Source organism: Arachis hypogaea, chromosome 4, assembly GCF_003086295.3.
Source record: "Arachis hypogaea cultivar Tifrunner chromosome 4, arahy.Tifrunner.gnm2.J5K5, whole genome shotgun sequence".
NCBI lineage: Eukaryota > Viridiplantae > Streptophyta > Magnoliopsida > Fabales > Fabaceae > Arachis > Arachis hypogaea.
Genome location: NC_092039.1, coordinates 103901419 through 103909249, shown reverse-complemented (window position 1 = coordinate 103909249; position 7831 = coordinate 103901419). Strand labels below are relative to the sequence as shown.

General features: G+C 42.5%; 1 non-coding gene across 1 annotated transcript; it reads left to right on the top strand.

Annotated features, from left to right (window-relative positions):
* The first annotated feature begins 7433 nt into the window (after positions 1-7433).
* LOC112799366 (small nucleolar RNA R71) lies at positions 7434-7541 on the top strand. The gene has a single exon (XR_003200944.1). It is a non-coding gene; the product is annotated as a small nucleolar RNA R71 (small nucleolar RNA).
* The last annotated feature ends 290 nt before the right edge of the window (positions 7542-7831 follow it).

Below are 7831 nucleotides of genomic sequence, written 5' to 3'. Positions count from 1 at the left end.
CACCATGAGCTTTGAAAAAGCTCTATGTGATCTTGGGTCAGGGATAAATCTGATGCCACTCTCTGTAATGGAGAAGCTAGGGATCATTGAGGTACAACCTGCATTGTTCTCATTACAATTGGCAGACAAATCCATAAGACAAGCTTATGGAATGGTAGAGGACATGCTAGTAAAAGTTGAAGACTTTTACATCCCTACTGACTTCATAATCCTAGATACTAGGAAGGAAGATGATGAATGCATCATCCTAGGAAGACCTTTCCTAGCCACAGCAGAAGCTGTGATAAATGTCAACAGAGGAGAGTTAGTCCTTCAATTGAATGGAGAATACCTTGTGTTTCAAGCACATGGCAATCCCTCTGTGACAAAAGAGAGTAAGCATGAAGAGCTTCTCTCAGTTCAAGGTCAAGAAGAGCCCACACAGTCAGACTCTAAGTTTGGTGTTGTGAAGCCACAACCAAACTCTAAGTTTGGTGTTCAAACCCCATATCCAAACTCTAAGTTTGGGGTTGGGACTAGACAACATTGACTTGATTGCTCTGTGGCTCCATGAGAGCCACTGTCAAGCTATTGACATTAAAGAAGCGCTTGTTGGGAGGCAACCCAATTTTATTCATCTAATTTTATTTTATTTTGTTTCTTTGTTATTTTTGTGTTTAATTAGGTACATGATCATGAGGAGTCACGAAAAAAATCAAAAAAATTAAAAACAGAGTCAAAAACAGAAGAAAAAAATTTTCACCCTGGAGGACGCACGGGCCGGCGTTCAACGCCCAGAAGATGCATCTGGCCGGCGTTCAACGCCAGAACAGAGCATCTTTCTGGCGCTGAACGCCCAAAACAAGTTACATCCTGGCGTTTAACGCCAGGATGCGCACGCAAAGGACAATCTGGCGCTGAACGCCAGAAACAAGCTTGAAACTGGCGTTCAACGCCAGAAACAAGCATCACATGGGCGTTTAACGCCCAGAACATGCACCAATGGGCGTTTGAACGCCAGAATGGTGCATGAAAGCAATTTACACGCCTATAGGGTGAAGGAATGGTATTTCTTTTCACCTCAGGACCTGTGGACCCCACAGGATCCCCACCTCAGGATCTGTGGACCCCACAGGATCCCCACCTACCCAATTCTCACCTTCCCTCTTAATCCTACTTTTGTGATTTGAATATCCATGTCACAATTCCCAATACCCTTCACCAATCACCTCAATTCCTCTTCCCAATTACCCCATGCACCATTCACATCAACCTCCTCTTCCCCATAAACCCCACCTACCTCCATTACATTCAAATTCAATTTCCCACCCATTCCCACCCAAAATGGCCGAAACCTAACCCTCCCCCCTCCCTATAAATACCTCTCCTTTCTTCTTCATTTTCGCACAACACTACCCATTCTTCTCTCATATAGCCGAACCCACTTCTCTCCCTCTCTTCCAATTTCTCTTCTTCTTCTTCTTCTACTCTTCTTTTCTTTTTGCTCGAGGACGAGCAAATTTTAAGTTTGGTGTGGTAAAAAGCCTAGCTTTTTATTTTTCATTCACCATCAATGGCACCCAAGACCGGAGTTTCCTCAAGAAAAGGAAAAGGGAAGGCAAAAGCTTCCACTTCCGAATCATGGGAAAAGAAGAGATTCATCTCCAAGAGCCACCAAGACCACTTCTATGATGTTGTGGCAAAGAAGAGGGTGATCCCTGAGGTCCCCTTCAAGCTCAAAAAGAATGAGTATCCGGAAATCCGACATGAGATCCAAAGAAGAGGGTGGGAAGTCATAACCAACCCCATGCAACAAGTCGGAATATTGATGGTTCAAGAGTTCTATGCTAATGCATGGATCACAAGGAACCATGATCAAAGTATGAACCCGAATCCAAAGAACTATATCACAATGGTTCGGGGGAAATACTTAGATTTCAGTCCGGAAAATGTGAGATTGGCGTTTCATCTACCCATGATGCAAGGTGATGAACGCCCCTACACAAGGAGGGTCAACTTCAACCAAAGGTTGGACCAAGTCCTAATGGACATTTGTGTGGAAGGCGCCCAATGGAGAGTAGACTCCAAAGGCAAACCGGTCCAACTAAGAAGACTGGACCTAAAGCCTGTAGCTAGAGGATGGTTGGAGTTCATCCAAAGATCCATCATCCCTACAAGGTCTAGGCATGGCCGAATGGCCAGCCTCCCAATGATCTAAGAACTAAAATGTCCCAAGATGATCAAAGGATCAAAAGAAATCCAAAGATCCAAAGATCCAAAGATGAAAATACAATAGTAAAAGGTCCTATATATAGAGAACTAGTAGCCTAGGGTTTACAGAGATGAGTAAATGACATAAAAATCCACTTCCGGGCCCACTTGGTGTGTGCTTGGGCTGAGCAATGAAGCATTTTCGTGTAGAGACTCTTCTTGGAGTTAAACGCCAGCTTTGGTGCCAGTTTGGGCGTTTAACTCCCATTCTTGTGCTAGTTCCGGCGTTTAACGCTGGAATTCCTGAGGGTGACTTTGAACGCCAGTTTGGGCCATCAAATCTTGGGCAAAGTATGGACTATCATATATTGCTGGAAAGCCCAGGATGTCTACTTTCCAACGCCGTTGAGAGCGCGCCAATTGGGCTTCTGTAGCTCCAAAAAATCCACTTCGAGTGCAGGGAGGTCAGAATCCAACAGCATCTGTAGTCCTTTTTAGTCTCTGAATCAGATTTTTGCTCAGGTCCCTCAATTTCAGCCAGAAAATACCTGAAATCACAGAAAAACACACAAACTCATAGTAAAGTCCAGAAAAGTGAATTTTAACTAAAAACTAATAAAAATATACTAAAAACTAACTAGATCATACTAAAAACATACTAAAAACAATGCCAAAAAGCGTACAAATTATCCGCTCGTCACAACACCAAACTTAAATTGTTGCTTGTCCTCAAGCAACTGAAGATCAAATAAGATAAAAAGAAGAGAATATGCAATGAATTCCAAAAACATCTATGAAGATCAGTATTAATTAGATGAGCGGGGCTTTTAGCTTTTTGCCTCTGAATAGTTTTGGCATCTCACTCTATCCTTTGAAATTCAGAATGATTGGCTTCTTTAGGAACTTAGAATCCAGATAGTGTTATTGATTCTCCTAGTTAAGTATGATGATTCTTGAACATAGCTATTTATTGAGTCTTGGCCGTGGCCCAAAGCACTCTGTTTTCCAGTATTACCACCGGATACATACATGCCACAGACACATAATTGGGTGAACCTTTTCAGATTGTGACTCAGCTTTGCTAAAGTCCCCAATTAGAGGTGTCCAGGGTTCTTAAGCACACTCTTTTTGCCTTGGATTACAACTTTATTTCTTTTTTTCTTTTTCTTTCTTTTTCTTTCTCTCTCTTTTTTTTCGACTTTTTTTTTGTATTCATTGCTTTTTCTTGCTTCAAGAATCATTTTTAATGATTTTTCAGATCCTCAGTAACATGTCTCCTTTTTCATCATTCTTTCAAGAGCCAACATTCATGAACCACAAATTCAAAAGACATATGCACTGTTTAAGCATACATTCAGAAGACAAAAGTATTGTCACCACATCAAAATAATTAAACTGTTATAAAATTTAAAATTCATGCAATTCTTTCTTTTTCAATTAAGAACAAATTTTTTTTTAAGAGAGGTGATGGATTCATAGGACATTCATAACTTTAAGGCATAGACACTAAGACACTAATGATCACAAGACACAAACATAGATAAACACAAGCACTAAAATTCGAAAAGCAGAAAAATAAAGAACAAGGAAATTAAAGAACGGGTCCACCTTAGTGATGGCGGCTCTTTCTTCCTCTTGAAGATCCTATGGAGTGCTTGAGCTCCTCAATGTCTCTTCCTTGTCTTTGTTGCTCCTCTCTCATGATTCTTTGATCTTCTCTAATTTCATGGAGGATGATGGAGTGTTCTTGATGCTCCACCCTTAGTTGTCCCATGTTGGAACTCAATTCTCCTAGGGAGGTGTTTAGTTGCTCCCAATAGTTTTGTGGAGGAAAGTGCATCCCTTGAGGCATCTCAGGGATCTCATGATGAGTGGAGTCTCTTGTGTGCTCCATCCTTTTCTTAGTGATGGGCTTGTCCTCATCAATAGGGATGTCTCCCTCTATGTCAACTCCAACCGAATAACAGAGGTGACAAATGAGATGAGGGAAGGCTAACCTTGCCAAGGTAGAGGACTTGTCCGCCACCTTATAAAGTTCTTGAGATATAACCTCATGAACTTCTATTTCTTCTCCAATCATGATGCTATGAATCATGATAGCCCGGTCTATGGTAACTTCGGACCGGTTGCTAGTGGGAATGATTGAGCGTTGGATAAACTCCAACCATCCTCTAGCCACGGGTTTGAGGTCATGCCTTCTCAATTGAACCGGCTTCCCTCTTGAATCTCTCTTCCATTGGGCGCCCTCTTCACATATGACTGTGAGGACTTGGTCCAACCTTTGATCAAAGTTGACCCTTCTAGTGTAAGGATGTTCATCTCCTTGCATCATGGGCAAGTTGAATGCCAACCTTACATTTTCTGGACTAAAATCCAAGTATTTCCCCCGAACCATAGTAAGATAATTCTTTGGATCCGGGTTCACACTTTGATCATGGTTCTTGGTGATCCATGCATTGGCATAGAACTCTTGAACCATTAAGATTCCGACTTGTTGAATGGGGTTGGCAAGAATTTCCCAACCTCTTCTTCGGATCTCATGTCGGATCTCCGGATATTCACCCTTTTTGAGTGAAAAAGGGACCTCGGGGATCACCTTCTTCAAGGCCACAACTTCATAGAAGTGGTCTTGATGCACCCTTGAGATGAATCTCTCCATCTCCCATGACTCGGAGGTGGAAGCTTTTGCCTTCCCTTTCCTCTTTCTAGAGGTTTCTCCGGCCTTGGATGCCATAAATGGTTATGGAAAAACAAAAAGCAATGCTTTTACCACACCAAACTTAAAAGGTTTGCTCGTCCTCGAGCAAAAGAAGAAAGAAGAGAGTAGAAGAAGAAGAAATGAGGAAGAAAGGAATGACTTTGTGTTCGGCCAAAAAGGGGAAGAAGTGGTGTTGTTCGGCTATGTATGGGTGGGTTTGGGTGGAAAAGTGGTTTGAATTTGAATGGTGAGGTAGGTGAGGTTTTATGAAGGATGGATGTGAGTGGTGAAGAGAAAGATGGGATTTGATAGGTGAAGGGTTTTTGGGGAAGAGGTATGGAGGTGATTGGTGAATGGGTGAAGAAGAGAAAAAGAGTGGTAGGGTAGGTGGGGATCCTGTGGGGTCCACAGATCCTGAGGTGTCAAGGAAAAGTCATCCCTGCACCAAATGGCAAGCAAAAATGCGTTTTTAGCCAATTCTGGCGTTAAACGCCGGGCTGGTGCCCATTTCTGGCGTTTAACGCCAGCTTCTTGCCCTTTTCTGGCATTTAACGCCAGTCTGATGCCCCTTTCCGGCGTTAAACGCCCAGAATGGTGCCAGACTAGGCGTTAAACGCCCAACAGCTAGCCTTACTGGCGTTTAAACGCCAACACGCTCTACTCCAGGGTGTGCTGTTTTTCTTTCTGCTTTTCATTCTGTTTTTGCTTTTTTCATTGATTTTGTGACTTCTCATGATCATCAACCTACAAAAAAACATAAAATAACAAAAGAAAATAGATAAAATATAACATTGGGTTGCCTCCCAACAAGCGCTTCTTTAATGTCAGTAGCTTGACAGAGGGCTCTCATGAAGCCTCACAGATGCTCAGAGCCATGTTGGAACCTCCCAACACCAAACTTAGAGTTTGAATGTGGGGGTTCAACACCAAACTTAGAGTTTGGTTGTGGCCTCCCAACACCAAACTTAGAGTTTGACTGTGGGGGCTCTGTTTGGCTCTGTTTTGAGGGAAGCTCTTCATGCTTCCTCTCCATGGTGACAGAGGGATATCCTTGGGCCTTAAACACCAAGGATTCTTCATTCACTTGAATGATCAACTCTCCTCTATCAACATCAATCACAGCCTTTGTTGTGGATAGGAAGGGTCTGCCAAGGATGATGGATTCATCCATGCACTTCCCAGTCTCTAGGACTATGAAATCAGTAGGGATGTAATGGTCTTCAACTTTTACCAGAACATTCTCTACAAGTCCATAGGCTTGTTTTCTTGAGTTGTCTGCCATCTCTAGTGAGATTTTTGCAGCTTGCACCTCAAAGATCCCTAGCTTCTTCATTACAGAGAGAGGCATGAGGTTTACACTTGACCCTAAGTCACACAAGGCCTTCTTGAAGGTCATGGTGCCTATGGTACAAGGTATTGAAAACTTCCCAGGGTCCTGTCTCTTTTGAGGTAGTTTCTGCCTAGACAAGTCATCCAGTTCTTTGGTGAGCAAAGGGGGTTCAACCTCCCAAGTCTCATTTCCAAATAACTTGTCATTTAGCTTCATGATTGCTCCAAGGTATTTAGCAACTTGCTCTTCAGTGACATACTCATCCTCTTCAGAGGAAGAATACTCATCAGAGCTCATGAATGGCAGAAGTAAGTCCAATGGAATCTCTATGGTCTCATTTTGAGCCTCAGATTCCCATGGTTCCCCATTGGAGAACTCATTGGAGGCCAGTGGACGCCCATTGAGGCCTTGCTCAGTGGCGTTCACTGCCTCTCTTTCCTCTCCAAATTCGGCCATGTTGATGGCTTTGCACTCTCCTTTTGGATTTTCTTCTGTATTGCTTGGAAGAGTACTAGGAGGGAGTTCAGTAATTCTCTTGCTCAGCTGACCCACTTGTGCCTCCAAGTTTCTAATGGAGGACCTTGTTTCAGTCATGAAACCTTGAGTGGTTTTGATTAGATCAGAGACCATGGTTGCTAAGTCAGAGGTATTCTGCTTAGAACTCTCTGTCTGTTGCTGAGAAGATGATGGAAAAGGCTTGCTATTGCTAAACCTGTTTCTTCCACCATTATTATTGTTGAAACCTTGTTGAGGTCTCTGTTGATCCTTCCATGAGAAATTTGGATGATTTCTCCATGAGGGATTATAGGTGTTTCCATAGGGTTCTCCCATGTAATTCACCTCTTCCATTGAAGGGTTCTCAGGATCATAAGCTTCTTCCTCAGATGAAGCTTCCTTAGTACTGCTTGGTGCATTTTGCATTCCAGACAGACTTTGAGAAATCATATTGACTTGTTGAGTCAATATTTTGTTCTGAGCCAATATGGCATTCAGAGTGTCAATCTCAAGAACTCCTTTCTTCTGACTAGTCCCATTGTTCACAGGATTCCTTTCAGAAGTGTACATGAATTGGTTATTTGCAACCATTTCAATCAGTTCTTGAGCTTCTTTAGGCGTCTTCTTCAGATGAAGAGATCCTCCAGCAGAGCTATCCAAAGACATTTTGGATAGTTCAGAGAGACCATCATAGAAAATACCTATGATGCTCCATTCAGAAAGCATATCAGAAGGACACTTTCTGATTAATTGTTTGTATCTTTCCCAAGCTTCATAGAGGGATTCTCCTTCCTTCTGTCTGAAGGTTTGGACTTCCACTCTAAGCTTACTCAATTTTTGAGGTGGAAAGAACTTTGCCAAGAAGGCATTGACTAGCTTTTCCCAAGAGTCCAGGCTTTCTTTAGGTTGTGAGTCCAACCATGTCCTAGCTTTGTCTCTTACAGCAAAAGGGAATACCATAAGTCTGTAGACCTCAGGGTCAACCCCATTAGTCTTGACAGTGTCACAGATTTGCAAGAATTCAGCTAAAAACTGATGAGGATCTTCCAATGGAAGTCCATGGAACTTGCAATTCTGTTGCATTAGAGAAACTAATTGAGGCTTAAGCTCAAATTTGT